The sequence below is a fragment of the Chrysochloris asiatica genome, unplaced genomic scaffold, assembly GCF_000296735.1.
Source record: "Chrysochloris asiatica unplaced genomic scaffold, ChrAsi1.0 scaffold00072, whole genome shotgun sequence".
Lineage (NCBI taxonomy): Eukaryota > Metazoa > Chordata > Mammalia > Afrosoricida > Chrysochloridae > Chrysochloris > Chrysochloris asiatica.
The window spans coordinates 8,491,080-8,506,454 of NW_006408590.1; the positions used below are offsets into that span (position 1 = coordinate 8,491,080).

Here is a 15,375-nt window from a genome sequence, read left to right on the forward strand (position 1 = left end):
TTTGAACTGCAAGGTTGGTGGTTCAAGCTCACCAGCCACTCCTTGGAAACCCTATACAGGGTTGCTATGGGTCGGAACTGACTCAACGGCACTTAACAACAACAAAAAAAACCTTGTATATGAGCAATTGATTTTCTGTTCCACAGTCTGTCCCAGACCTTGTTTTGGCTGATGTTACTGTGCTTCTCCATTGTTTCTTCCCAAAGATGTAGTCAATTGGATTCCTATTTGAGGTCCATATGTATGTTGTTGAAAAACAGTAACTTGCAATGAATAAGTTGTTGATCTTGCAAAATTCTGTCATTCAATCTCCAACATCATTTTTCCAAGATCTTATTTTCCAACTACTGATTCTTCCTCTTTATTTCCAACTATTAGATGCCAATCACCAGTAATTATCAATGCATCTTGACCGCATATTTGATCAATTTCAGTTGTATTAACTGATCTTCCTTGTAGGTGAATGGATAGTATCCTATTACAGACCTATTTTAGACAGATCTTGAAGTGTTCTTTCTGAATGAGAAACCATTCCTCTTCAATTTGTCATTCCCAACATAGTAAACCATATGATTATCCAATTTAAAATGGTCAGTACTAGTCCATTTCAGCTCACTGATGCCTAGAATATTGGTCTTCATGTATTCCATCTCATTTTTGACAACTTCCAATTTTCCCTAAATTCATTCTTTGTATTTCAATTATTCAAACATGCATTTCAATTACTAATAAATGTTTGTTTGCAGTTGCTTTATCTCATTTTGAGTTGTACCTTACCAGCAAATGAAAGTCCACAAGCTTTGCTTCACTCACATCATTAAGGTCAACTCTACTTGGAGGAGACAGCTCTTCCCCAGTCATATTACAACCTGAGGGGTTCATCTTCTGGCACTATATCAAACAATGTTCTGCTGCTATTTATAAGGTTTTCTGTGGCTAACCATTCAGAAGTGGTCTGCCTCTCCTTCTTCCTAGTCTGGCTTAATCTGGAAGCTCTACTGAAACCTATGCATAATGGGTGCCCCTAGTATTAAAATACCTGTGTATTTTAATGCTTTAATGCTTCTCGCATCACAGCAACACACCACCACAATAAGACAAGCTGACAGAAGAGTGGTGGAAAAGCAAATGTGTTGCTGTTGTTAAGTACTGTCAAGTTGGTTCTGACTCAGAATGAACCTGTATAGGGTTTCCAAGAAGCTGGTGCCAATCTTAAGGTTAGCAGTCCACTGCTTATCCTATAGCACCATACCAAGCCTTCAAAAAGCAATATAGAGGCTCTCAAAATTAAGTTGTTATTGAAATGATACACCACAAAAGTAGGCCATGTGTGAAATCTAATCAGGAAGGATAATTGCCTACTAAAATTAAATGTTTAAGAAAGACCCAGAGCTTCCTACATAATAAACTCAATGTCCAGGATACAATAGAAAAACCTCCCATCACACTGAAAATCAGGAAAATCATAACTTGAGTAAAGAATACCTTCAAGATCAGATGGAAATCTAAATTCTGCAAGTTATTAATATTATACATATTCTCTCTCTCTCTCTCACACACACACACACACACACACACACAAACCACTCCTATGGTTTGCAGGGCATCCTAGTTGGTTGATAGATGTATCACCAGTAGTATCTTAGATTCCTCTCCCTCTTCACACCAAGTCCTACCCCATTCCCAGGCCAAACAATTCTCAAACTTTCAGGGAAATAAAAAGTAGCTCGTCTCACAAAAGTTTAAAAATCCCTGTTGTGCTGAAGGAAATCTTTATAATACCCTTTAATTATGCAGCTCCTAATTACTCTTTGTTTTATTTTTATTAACTATCACTTGTTGTTCTATGTACTCATATTATTCTGTAGGTATGAAGAAAAAAAAACAGCTCAATTTCAATTAATAACTATTTTCCCATATATTTATTATTTCTAATGCTTACTGGTATGGAGTACTGGTGTGGCTCTGTGGGTTAATGTGCTGGACTGCAAAGTCAGTTTGAACTGCAAGGTCAGCAGTTCAAGCTCACCAGCCACTCCTCAGAAACATGGTCACGATAGGTCACAACCGACTTGATGGCAGTTAACAACAACAATGCTTAGTACTGGAAAATAATTATCATTTTATTTAGTACTTATTTGGTACTGTTGGGTAAGCACTAGACTGCTAAGTAAAAAATTGGCAGTTCAAACCCACTAACTACTCCTCAGAATCTCTATAAAGGGTCACAATAAATCGGAACCAATTTAACGGCACTTAACAACAGCAACTTGTACAATAGACATATTGCATTAAGAAAATATGCTGCAAAAGACCTATTTAAACTGTTAAAAAGCAAAGACATCACTTTGAAGACAAAGACAAAGATGTCATGACTGACCCAAGCCATGGTATTTACAATTGCCTCATATACATTTGAAAGGTGGACAATGAATAAGAAAGACTGAAGGAGATTTGATGCATTTGAATTATGGTGTTGGTGAAGAATATTGCGTGTATCATGGACTTCCAGAACAAAAAACAAATCTGTCTTAGAAGTACAGCTAGAGTGTTCCTTAAAAGTGAGGACATTATCTTGCATACTTGGGACATGTTACTAGGAGGAACCAGTCCCTAGAGAAGGATACCATGCGGATAAAGTAAAGGAGCAACGAAAAAGAGGACAACACTCAACAAGATGGACTGACACAGTGGCTATATCAACAGGTTCACACATAACAGAAATTGTGAGGATGTTGTAGTACTGGGCAATGTTTTGTTCTGTCGTGCAAAGGGTCACTATGAGTCAGAATCAACTTAATGGCACCTAACAACAACAATATAGAAGAGTCCCTGGGTGTACAGTAGTTACGCACTTGGCTGCAAACTGAAAGGCTGGTGGTTCAAATCCACCAAGCATTCCTTTGGAAAAGGATGTCACAGTACGCTTCTGTAAAGATTACTGCCTTAGTTACTGCAAGTCAGAATCAACTCAATGACAATGGGTTTATGTGCCATACATTCTACATGGGTTCACAGAGAGTTTGGTTTGAAAAATAGTCTCAGATTTTTTTTTAATCATGAAACTTTGTCTGGGGTCCTGGTGTGGAATTGGACTAACCGCAAGGTCAGCAATTCTAATCTACCAGTAACTCCTTGGAAACCCTATATAAGGTTGCTAAGAGTAGGAACTGACTCAATGGTAACTAACAACACAATTAACAAATAAAGATTTGTTAAAAATTGATCTCTTGACTTTGTACTCACACCACATATTCAAATAGAAGCCCAATAAATTATAATAATAAAAACATTTTCAATGTGTCTTGCCTTTTGGACACTGAATGACTATTCTTATATCTGGTCTACTATTCTTTATCTTATACCCATACAATACTTACATCCTCTACTCATGTTCTCTACTTGTCTTTCCAATCTATCTATAGTATTCCTAATCTGAGAGCTTTTTACAAAGCTCTCAGAATTCTGTACTGACTCAGAACTCAGTTCTTAATGAGTATTTAAAATTTTATGCTGGTGCAGCTATTTTTGCTGCAATTTTTACAATCACTGATATATTTTTTTCCTTCCTCTTTTTATCCCATTCTGTTTTGCAGTAAGTGTTCTCTGTCATTCTGTGCTATAACAAAAATAAGTGATAAGCTTTTATCTGTGATCCACTCATTCTTTAGGAGCACACCAATGTAACTTCCATGATTATGAAGCTCTTTGCTTTAATTTTTTTCAAAGATCTGTAAGTAGTCATATTCATTGCAGTTCTGTGCTCATATAATGCATTTTCACACAAATAACATGTGTGCTTTATGGTTTTTGAAAACTGCATAATCTCCTGATTCTTTAGTTGCCTCTGTATGAGACATGCATGTGTATGTTATTTCTGCATTTATGAGAAAACTATGGTAGTCATCTAATGAGTTAATCTTAATCTACAGTCAATAGTCTTATAGTCACACCTTCTGAACTTGATTACCATTCAAGCTAAACTAGCTTTTCTCTCCAGTTGCATCTTGAAATGTCTTCTGTTCTACTTTCTTTTTGTTGTGTTGTTAGTGCCGTCAAGTCAGTTCCAACTCATAGAGATCCTATATAGAGTTTCCAAGGAGTGGCTGATGGGCTTGAACCAGTGACCTTGTGGTTAGCATACCAGAATTTATCCTATAGTGACACATCAGAAATCCAGAGAGGTCTCATTATTACTAGGTTGATCTGGGGAATAAAAATATCGGTTTGAGTCAAAGCACCATTGGAATTATCCCATTAAGACCAATAAATTGGTATATAAATTACTTTCAAAACCAACTACCTCAAAAAATATTTTTAATGACTAGAATATATAAATCAGAATTCTTTTCATTCTGTTGACACTTACAAACTTCAGAATGTATCTAATGAGACCTGCCATACCAAAACATCCATTCTTCTTACAAATACATAAGATAAGAATGTATTCAAATGATCAATTATTTTGTAATTATTGAATTTTAGAAGTGAAAATGATCCAAAATAGCTTCCAGTCCTATAAACTCTATTGAACTGGTACTCAGGTCTCCCTACTGAGTTCAGCTGTTGTTGTTATTAAATGTCATCAAATCAATTCCAGTTCACAGTGATTCTGGATAGGGTTTCTGAGGAGCAGCTGGTGGATTTGAGCCACCAAGGTTACAGTTAGCAGACCAGTGCTTATCCTACAGTGCCAGACCTGAAGTCCACCAGTACTCTTCCATTAATATGTATATTTATAAATTAATTTAGTGAAATGAGTAATGCAGTTACATAAAATTGGGACTTATCAAAAGGGTTAGAAAGTAAAATGGCTCCAGTTTAAAATAATCAAAACAAATAAATAACCAAATAAAGTCAAAGAAAAAGACTTTTTCTCACTCCACTAAACTGTATTTCACTATTCAACTCACTGTAATTAATAAGAGAGGAAACATTTCTGATTTTTCCTAAATTAGTAATGATAATTTTGAAAATAAAATTGAGTATCTTGAGTTAATAATAATTTACTAATTAACTACCTCAATCACCAAAAAAGCTTACGCCAAGTCAAAAAGTGTGTATTTTACAAAGTAGACATCATTTCTGGTAAATGTTCTTATCAGATAACTCACATGGGATGGGAATAGCACAGGGGTCATAAATTCAACTTCCTTCAGAATTTGGATAATTGACTTGTGAGCAGGTTGGAACTGTGTTGAACTTGACAGCCAATATCTCCAGTTGAACCTGTATCTCCCATTCAGCACCAATTAATTTTTGCCATGTGAGAAAGTGGACCTTGTGCTATCAATTTTTCTGAGTATTAAGAAGAAAAAAATTAAAACCACAGGCACCCAAATTTTAATATTACATCTGCTGACTTTTAAAACTTGGAAGTACATTGAAAAATTTTCAAGCAAAACATTTCTAAGTCAACTCATCTATAAAATGGGGACAAAAGAATGCAATCGTGGGGTTTCTGGCTTTTTAAACATGAATTAATCTGATAACCTTTTACAAACCACTTCTTAGTTTATGTCCTAAGAGAACTGAAAAGTCATGCAAATGAGTAATTCTACTATCAAGTTGTTGTTGTTGTTAAGTGTGGATGAGTCAGTTCTGACGCACAGCAACCCAGTATGGGGTTTCCAAGGAGCAGCTAGTGACTCTGAATTGCTGACCTTGCAATTCAAACTGACCTTGCAGTACAGTGTTTATCCTACAGTGCCACAACAGGACTCCACTATCAAGTAGTATAGATTATGTATAATAATAGCATTATGAGCAAAGTATTATGGGAATTCAGAAAAAAATGCACATTAAATTTTTTAAAATATAAATGTTATATGTGTATTTATAAATCCTGTCATTCTAAATTAGCATAATGAATGAAAGTCAAGGGGATTTTTTCAGCCTCAGAAACCTTTCAGTCACTGAGTTAGACATGACTTGATGGCACTTAACAACAAACAACACAAATAGTATTAAGCAGCATTTCAATGCCCTATAAAATTAATTATGCTATGAGTGGAGCCATATTCTTTTCTGATTATTATGATTCATGAATATTTATGTAATAGTACATGGAAAACAGATTAAGTGGGGATTATCCACATAATCCAATACTAGCATTATAACATGCTTCTACTTTATTAAAATTTTAATTCCACATCACTCTAGATTTCTATTAAATATGATCATTTTAAACTTTTTATAAGAATTTTTCTTTTTTTTCATCATTCTTCAAGCAGCTCTTAAAAGTTAATAGAAATTCTTATAAGATTGTCAATGAGGCAAAAAGATATTAAATTTTGTAAGAAAATCTGATCTGTAACTTCGATAAAGTAGCCCAGAATATAGAATCCTAAAAGTGCTTTATTTTTTTTATTATATGCCTTAGGACTACAAGGATTTAAGTGTTTTTTATAAAAACAATAAATGAAGAGTAATTTGATGGCTTATCTACTCTTTATAACCTTTAGAAAGTGTCATGCTTTTTTTATAAGTGTTTGCTTCAGGCTGTGGTTTTATAAGATGGGCTGTGTATTGGTCAGGCCTATTCAATTCTTGACCCTGAACAGATTTAGGGACATAGTACATAGGAGGCACATGTCTGAGCAGCCAAAACTGTAACTGGATACTTTCACTCTCTTTTTCAAACTTATATCCACCTCCTACGAAATTGCACAATTCTGTTTCTGATGTTGTCCAATAAACTACGAATCACTCTTTCAAATAATTTATTGATGTGATGGGCTACAAAATAATCAAAATAAGTATTTCCAATATGCATGAATAGCCTAAAAGTTCATCTTTTTAACCCCTACTTCCCAATTAGTATTTAAACTGCTGTTTTCACATTAATCAACTTTATTTATTACAAAAATTTATGAAATAGAAAAAAAGGCAATTCATAGCAATTTTTAAATGTTTTTGTTGTTTCATTCAACAAACATTTCTACTTTATATTTTGAAATTTTCTATCAAATAATCAGAAGTCCTAGTATGCTGCTGTAGGATAAGCACAGCACCTCAAGGTCAATTTGAACCTCAAGGTCAATGGTTCAAACCCACCAACTGCTTCTCGGAAATCCTACATATGGTTGTTGTGAGTTGAACCAATTCAATGGCACTTAACAACAACAACCTCAAATAATCAGAATATACTTACATATTCAAAATTCGCCATCTGATTTAGGAGACCTGTTGACATAGTGTGTTACATGTTGGACTGCTAATGGCAAGGTCAGCAGTTGTTCAAAACCACTAGCTGCTCCACGAGGAGAAAGAGTAGACTATCTGCTCTCATAAAGATTTGCAGTTCACTTTGAATCAGCATCATCTCAATGGCAATGGGTTTTTGTTTTGTTGTGGTTTTGTTAATCTGATTTTAAGCAGTTTTCTACTGGTCTCATATACGAAAATTAAATTCCGAAAATTTTGAAGGAAAAAGTATATCATATGCCTGAAATGGAGCCAGAGATGATGACATGGAGCTATGGAGCAGTTGGAGACTTTGGATCCAGAGAGGGAAACCGACTGTGTGCTGAAGACCTGGGGGGCATGGGGGAAGGATTGCATGGAGGGGATTGTAACCATGGCAATGAGACGATATACGATAGAATGAATGTAAAACTAATGTTCTCCCATGTAAACTATCACATAATTCACAATAAATCATTTTAAAAAAAGTATATCATAATAATTGATATTGTCCTACAACATGCACACTCTCTGAAAGGTAATATACTGAAGTGCTTATGAGACTGAAGAAAGATCAGCTGTCTTCAAGGCCTCACTTTACTGTTTACCTGCTATATGACGTATCCTTTTGCTTCCTCAGTTTATTCATCTGTAAAATGGCAATAATAAGAGTACTTACCTCATAAAATTATACCAAAAATTAAATTAATCAATAAAAAATACTTAGAACTATATCTAGATCATGGTGGCCCTCAGACCCACTCTGTCACTAACAGTGAAGTGTATGATTAGACCTTGACTTCAAAAAGCGGTGTCTTGAACACCTGTTATCCAACTGTCTGTGAGAAGAAATGTATTTTATATGCACTCCATGCTCTCAGAGGAGCATGGTTCGAATACAGATATGTATTACTAGAAGAGCTTCCAATCATTCCTCACTTCATTTACCGTATAGCATACACTGTTATGTATAGCATACGGTATAGCATACACTAGCTCTGGTAGCGTAGTGGTTACAAATCAAGCTACGAACCACAAGGTCAGCAGTTTGAAATGACCAGCTGTTCTGCAGAAGATAACTGAGGCTTTCTGCTCACGTAAAGATTTACAGCCTCAGAAACACTGTACAGGGTCACTATGAGTCGGAACCGACTCCACAGTATATAACCACCAATACCACCATACACTGTTGGCATGCAGTTCTACCTTCTTGCATACTGGAAAAACCGTGATTGTGTCCCAAGATCCATCACTAATGTGAGTCAGGTAAATCCTGAATGATCTTAACTAGTCATGATGGTCCAATGCATTCCTCCTGCCAATGACTGATCTAGGAGTGATCATGTGACTCAATTATGGTCAATGAGCTATTAGGGGCTGTGTGCTGAGAAAAACCTGGAAAAGTTTCATTATCCTTTTATTAAGAGATATGCATCACTTTTTCTACTGCAAGAAGCTATAATCATAAAATGTTTAAAAATGAAAAAACACACACACAAAAAGCTAAGAAAATCATAATGGCAAAATAGAAAAAATGGCAAAACCACAGTTCCTGATAAAAGTGTTAAGCCACTGAAATAAAGAATCTCAGAAGTACTCTACTTCTAGACTCCTTATCATGTGATATGATAAACCCTGTAAGTTATTTGATTTTGTTGTTGTCTCTATTGTGGCTGAAAACATTCCAAATGTTACAACCTCCGTGAAAGTCTATCTTTGAAAAAATTATAGAAGACTTACTAAAGTCATAAGGAAATATTTCATTTTAAAAAGGAAAAATTTGACTTTTAAAATATACTTTGATTTTTCTACATTTTATTATAAGAATTATCAAGCACAAAGAAAACGGTGAATATCCACATAACCACCACTTAAATTCTACCATTAACCTTTTACTTGTTTTTTATCGCATCTATCTGTCCTTCTGAAGGAAAAAAAAATGTGGCTGTCTACATCCATAAAGATTACAGCCTTGGAAAATCTATGGGGCAGTTCTGAGTCTGAATCAATTTAATGGCAGTAGGTTTTGATATCCATCCTTCTAAGGAGTCTTAGTGTGGTGTTGCAAATTAATACACTGGACCACAAAGTTGTTTGAACCTCAAAGTTGGCAGTTCAAGCTCACTGCTGCTCCTAAAAAACTCTATACTGAATTGCTATAGATTGGAACCAACTCAACAGCATTTAACAACAAGGAGTCCTGGTGTGTTGGTGCAGGATAATCATGGGACCACAAGGCAGTTTGAACTGCAAGGTCAGAGATTCAAATCCACCAGTCACTCTTTAGAAACCCTATACAGGGTTGCTATAAATCAGAACTGACTCAACGGCACTAAGCAATAATAACAAAGAACTATGGTGGCACATTGATTAAGCACTTGGCTGGTGACTATAAAGTAAGTATTTCGAACCCACCAGGAGTTCTGCAGGAGAAAGATACAGCAATCTGCTGCCTTAAAGATTACAGCCTGGGAAACCCTATGGGACTGTTATGAGTCAGAATCAGCACACAACATCCATCCTTCTACCCACTAATTAAACTACTTTCAGAGTAGTTTAATTACAATTTCAAAATAAATTGTTGGCATTAGTATGTTGCTGTTGTTAAGTGCCATTGAGTCCATTCCTATCCATAGCGACCTGTATAGGGATTCCAAGGAGTTACTAGTGAGCTTGAACCAATAATCTTGTGGTTCAAAGTGACTACAGTCCAGCGCAGTAACCCACAAGGCCACACTAGGCATCGGTATACTTCCTCATAAATACTTCAGCAAGCATATCATTAAACAGAGTTCATTATCTTTAAAATGGTTTTTACTTACCTTAAATTTACAAATGTGAAATGCACAAACATTAACTGTACATTCTCTGTGTTTTGACATATGCAAACTCCCATATAATGCAAATTCCTATCAAGATATAGAATGCTTCCATCAACCCAAAAAGCTTGTTCATGCAAGCTTCCTAGCCAAATTCCACATCTACTCCTTCCCCCAAAGACAATCACTCTTTTGACTTTTTTCCTACTCAGTTAGATTGCCTGTTGCAAAATTTCATATAAATGGAATAGCAGTATATGCTCATTTTTGTAAGGTTTCTTTCACTCATAATGTTTTTGATTTATCCATGTTGTTGTGTGGATCAGTAGTTTGTTGCTTTGTATTGCTGAGTAGTATTGCACTGAGGAGCCTGGTGCATAATGGTTAAGCACTTAGCTGCTAACCAAAAAGTAAGTGGCTCTAATCCACCAGCTGCTCTGTGAAAGAAAGATGAGGCAGTCTGTTTCTATGAAGATTGTTGTTGTTAAGTGCTGTTGAGTCAGTTCTGACTCACAGGGACCCTGTATGGGGTTTCCAAGGAGCAGCTGGTGAATTTGAACCACCAACCTAGCAGTTCAAACCAACTTTGCAGTCTAGTGCATTATTCCACAGCATCACATGAGGACTCCTCCTTGGAAACCCTCTGGGGCAGTTCTACTCTGTCCTCTAGGGCTGCTATGAGTTCATATTGAAGTAATGGCAATGAGTTTGATTTTGATAGTACTGCATTGTAGGAATGGATTGGGTACAGAATCGGAGTGAGAAAGGACATGAGGGTATTTTCTGGGGGTGCTGATAATGCTTCATATCTTGATAAGGGTTTGGGTTTTACAGTTGTATGCATTTCTAAAAATTCATCAAATGGTAAGAATTTGGTTATATTAAATGCATATGAACTATACATTTTATTGTATGTAAATTTTAAATTGAAATAAAAATTATGTAAAATACCAAATTCCAGTTAACAATATGTAAGCAGAAGCATTTACAGCGTAGTATACTATTGTCTATAACTTATTTAGAAATGTATCAAAAAATAAGACCAATAATACATAGATAAGCAAAAAGAAAAATGTCAACAGTGGAATCTAGGTATGGGGTGTATTTGTTTCCTATTACTGAGACAACAAATTACCATAAATGTAGTGGCTTAAAGCAACACAAATTTAATCTTTTGTTTTTGGGAATCAGAAATCCAAAATACTCTTGCTATAAAAAAAATCAAGGTGTCAGCAGGACTGTGTTCTTTCTATAATCTCTAGGGGAGAAACTGTTGCTTTGCCTCTTCTAGCTTCCAGAGGCTACCTACATTCTTTGGCTGTGGTCCCTTCCTTCAGCTTCAAAGCCAATGGTGCAGCATCTTCAAATCTCTGTCTCTATCTGACTAAGACTCTTACTTTCATCATCACATCTCTTTCTCTGACTCTGCTGTCTTCCTCTTTTAAGAACCCTTATGAGTAATTGGAGTACTGGTGTGGCATTGTAGGATAAGCACTGAACTGCCAGGTTGATTTGAATGGTAAGGTGGCAGTTCAAACTCATCAGTCACTTCTTAGAAATCCTACACAGGGCTGCTATGAGTTGGAATCAAGTTGACGGCACTTATGTGTATGTAATAACAATGACTATTTTGGACCCACCCAAATAATCCAGGGTAATCCCCTCATCCCAAAATTCTTAACATCTGCATAGTCCCTTTTGCCAGGTATGGTGACACATTCACAGGTTCCAGGGATTGTTGCTGTTGTTGTCAAGTGCCGCCGAATTCATTCTGACTCAGTAACCCTGTATAGGATTTCTGAAGAGTGGCTGCTGGGTTTAAACTGACATTGTGGTTCAAACCAACCTTGGACAAATGTGGATATTTTGAGGGAGTCATATAATCTTGCCTTCTAAAATGGGTATATGAGTGTTCATTATTAAGTTATTTCAGCAATTATGTATGCTTGGAATTTTTCTAATAAAATATTGTTGTTGTTGTTAAGTGCCGTCGAGTCAGTTCCAACCCATAGCAACCCAGCATAGGGTTTCCAAGGAGCAGCTAGTGAGCTTGAACCACTGCCCCTGCAGTTCAAACGGCTTTGCCAGTCTGGCACATTAACCTACAGCGCCACACAGGGACGCCAATAAAATATTAGAGGAAAATTAAAATCCAGTATTGTAGATAAAGTGTTGCCATCAAGGTAAAATCAATAATTGTCTTTTTCCAATCAGAGGGAAGATTTTTTTTTTCCATTCTAAGAAAGTTCCCTTTCAAGGAGGGATTTCATTGAACATATTATATATATTCTTACATTTGGCAATTAAAAACACTTAAGACAATTTATTTCTGAGACTCTGGGTTTCAATTTGAGAAGCATGTTGTCATTTTCCATTGCAAACTTGAAATTATTCAAAATAGATTTTGTAAGGAAACATTTCCCAGGTTTAAAATATATAATCCAATACAACAAAAATGTTTGGAACAGAATATGGATTTTTAAATAGTGACCGAAATTTGTTTCATTTAGAAAGCATAATATTTTAAACTAATTTTTTAAAATAGTTCTTTGTAATGATTATCCAAAGTACTTTTTTTAAGTAGGATATATTTTCCAAATAGACTTGTGTTATACTAGCAATCAGCTTTAGACAGGATGTACATGTGGCAATTAAATTTTCTTTGTGTAACAACAAATGTTAATACTTTTATAATGCTAGGACATCCTTAGAACAATCAACCTTACAAGACCAAAAGGGCAGCATTTGTCCAGGGGTAAAGTTCAGAAGACAGAAAGGGTTAGAAAAGAAAAATAAATACAGGAAGAGTGCTGTGGGGATTGCGATCAATGTCACAATATAAAATATGTATGAATTGTTGAAAAGAAAACAAATGTCTGCAAACTTTTGCCAAAATCACCATTAAAAGTTAATAAATAAATTAATTAAATCTTAGAACAATGTTTCAGCACTCTTGTGTTAGTAGTACTGTGGTGGCTTATGTGTTGCTATGGTATGTCAAGGGTATTTCAAATACCAGCATGGTCACCCATATCGAGTGGGCTTCAGCAAAGCTTCCAGACTAAAACAGGCTGAGAAGAAGGACCTGCAATATGATGCTAGGGGCGTGGGGGTGGAATTGACTACTGAAAACTTTATAGATAGCAGTGGAACATTGTGTGATACAGTACAGGAAGATGAGCTCCTCAGGCTGGAAAGCATTTAAAATACAACTAGGAAAGGGCTGTCCCCTCCAAGTAGACTAGACCTAATGACATAGATAAAGCTTTCAGACCCTTCATTTGCTAATGTGGCACAACTCAAAATACAAATATTCATTAATAATCAGAACATAGAACATAAGAAGAATGAATCTAGAAAAGTTGAAATTTATCAAACATGAAATGCAAAAAGATAGATATCCTAGGCATTTGCTGTTGTTACATGTCATCGGGTATGCTCTGACTGATAGCGACACTGAATAGGGTTTCTGAGAAGTGGCTGGTGGATTTGAATCTCTGACCTTGCTGTTAACAGTTCAGTACTTATCCTACAGTGTCACACCAGGACTCTATCCTACACATTAATGAGCTAATGCTGGGAGTAAAACTGAAGAGAAATAGTGTTACATTCATCCCCAAAACAACATTTCAAGATATGTCCTGAAATACAACATGATAGGAAAATATCAATACTCCTACAAGGAAGACCAATTAATATCACTATTTTAATCAAATTTATATACCAATTGCTAATGATGAAAATGAAGAAATTGAAGATTTTTACCAACTTTTGCAGTCTGAAATTGATCAAACATGTAATCAAGGTATACTGATAATTAATGGTGATTGGAATGCAAAATTTGGAAACAAAGAAGAAAGATTGGTAGTTGGAAAATAAGGGCCTCATAATAGAAATGATGCAGAGATCACAGGATAGAGTTTTGCACAACCAATGAAGTATTCACTGCAAATACTTTTTTCCAACACGATAAATGATAACTGAACAAGTGAACCTCACCAAATGGAATACACAGGGATTAAACAGACTGCATAAGTGGAAAGAGATGATGAAGAAGCTCAATATCATCTGCCAAAACAAGGCCAGGGGCCAACTGTGAAACAAACCATCAATTGCTGGTATGCAAGTTCAAGTTGAAGCTGAAGAAAATTAAAACAAGTCCATGAAAGCCAAATTATAACTTTGAGAATATCCCACCTAAATTTAGAGATCATCTCAAACATAGATTTGACATATTGAACACTAATGACCAAAGACCAGATGAGCTGTGGAATGACATCAAAAACATAATATTATGAAGAAATCAAAATATCATTAAAAACACTAGAAAGAAAGAAAAGAACAAAATAGATGCCAGAAAAGACTCAGAAAATTGCTCTTGCACTTATAATGACTAAAGCCAACAGAAGTAATGAAGTAAAATTGTTAAACAGAATACTTCAAATGGCAGATAGAGAAGACAAAATATAATAATGAAATGTACAGACCTGGAGTTAGAAAACTAAAAGGGGAGAACACATTTAACATTTCTAAAGCTAAAGAACTAAAGAGAAAATTCAAGCCTGAAGTGGAAATATCGAAGGACTCTATGGGCAAAATAGTGAATGATATAGGAAGCAAAAAAGGAAAGTAAAAAGAAAACAGTCATTATATCAAAAAGAATTGGCCTATGTTCAATCATTTCAGTAGTAGTATATGATCAAGAACCAACTGTATTGAAGGAAGAAGTCAAAATTGCACTGAAGGCATTATTGAAAAACAAGGTTCCAGGGATTAAAGAATACCAATTGAGATGTTTCACCAAACAGATGCAACACTGGAAGAGCTATGACAAGAAATTTAGAAGACCTGGCCAACTGACTAGGAAAGATCCCTATTTGTGCTGAGTCAAAATAGAGGTGATGTTATAGAATGTGGAAATTATCACAAAATATCATTAATATCACATGCAGGTGATTTTACTGAAGATAATTCAAAAACGGTGCAACAGTGAGTTGCTAGAAATTCAAGCTGAATTCAGAAGGTAACGAATATGAGATATCATTGTTTATGTCAAATGGACCTTAGTTGAAAGCAGAGTATATACCAGAAATATTTACCTATGTTTCACTGATGATGCAAAGATAGTCAACTGTGTGGATCATAATAAATTACTGATAACATTGCAAATGGGAATTCCAGAAGTGTGCTTGTGTAGAACCTGTACATAATGAAGATTCATTAACAACCTGCAATATGCAGGCAGCATAACATTGCTTGTTGGAAGGGAAAAGAACTTCCTTGAAGCACTTACTGATTAAGATTAAAGACTACATACAGCCTTCAATATGGACTATACCTCAACATAAAGAAAACAAAAATCCTCAAAATC

At 35.4% G+C, this 15,375-nt stretch overlaps 1 protein-coding gene and 1 pseudogene across 1 annotated transcript in view; one reads left to right on the forward strand and one right to left on the reverse strand.

Annotated features, from left to right (window-relative positions):
• CCDC73 (coiled-coil domain containing 73) overlaps positions 1–15,375 on the reverse strand; it is a 173,584-nt gene that overhangs the window by 151,835 nt on the left and 6,374 nt on the right. The gene's annotated exons all lie outside the window — the stretch shown is intronic.
• LOC102829976 overlaps positions 12,994–15,375 on the forward strand; it is a 7,015-nt pseudogene continuing 4,633 nt past the window's right edge.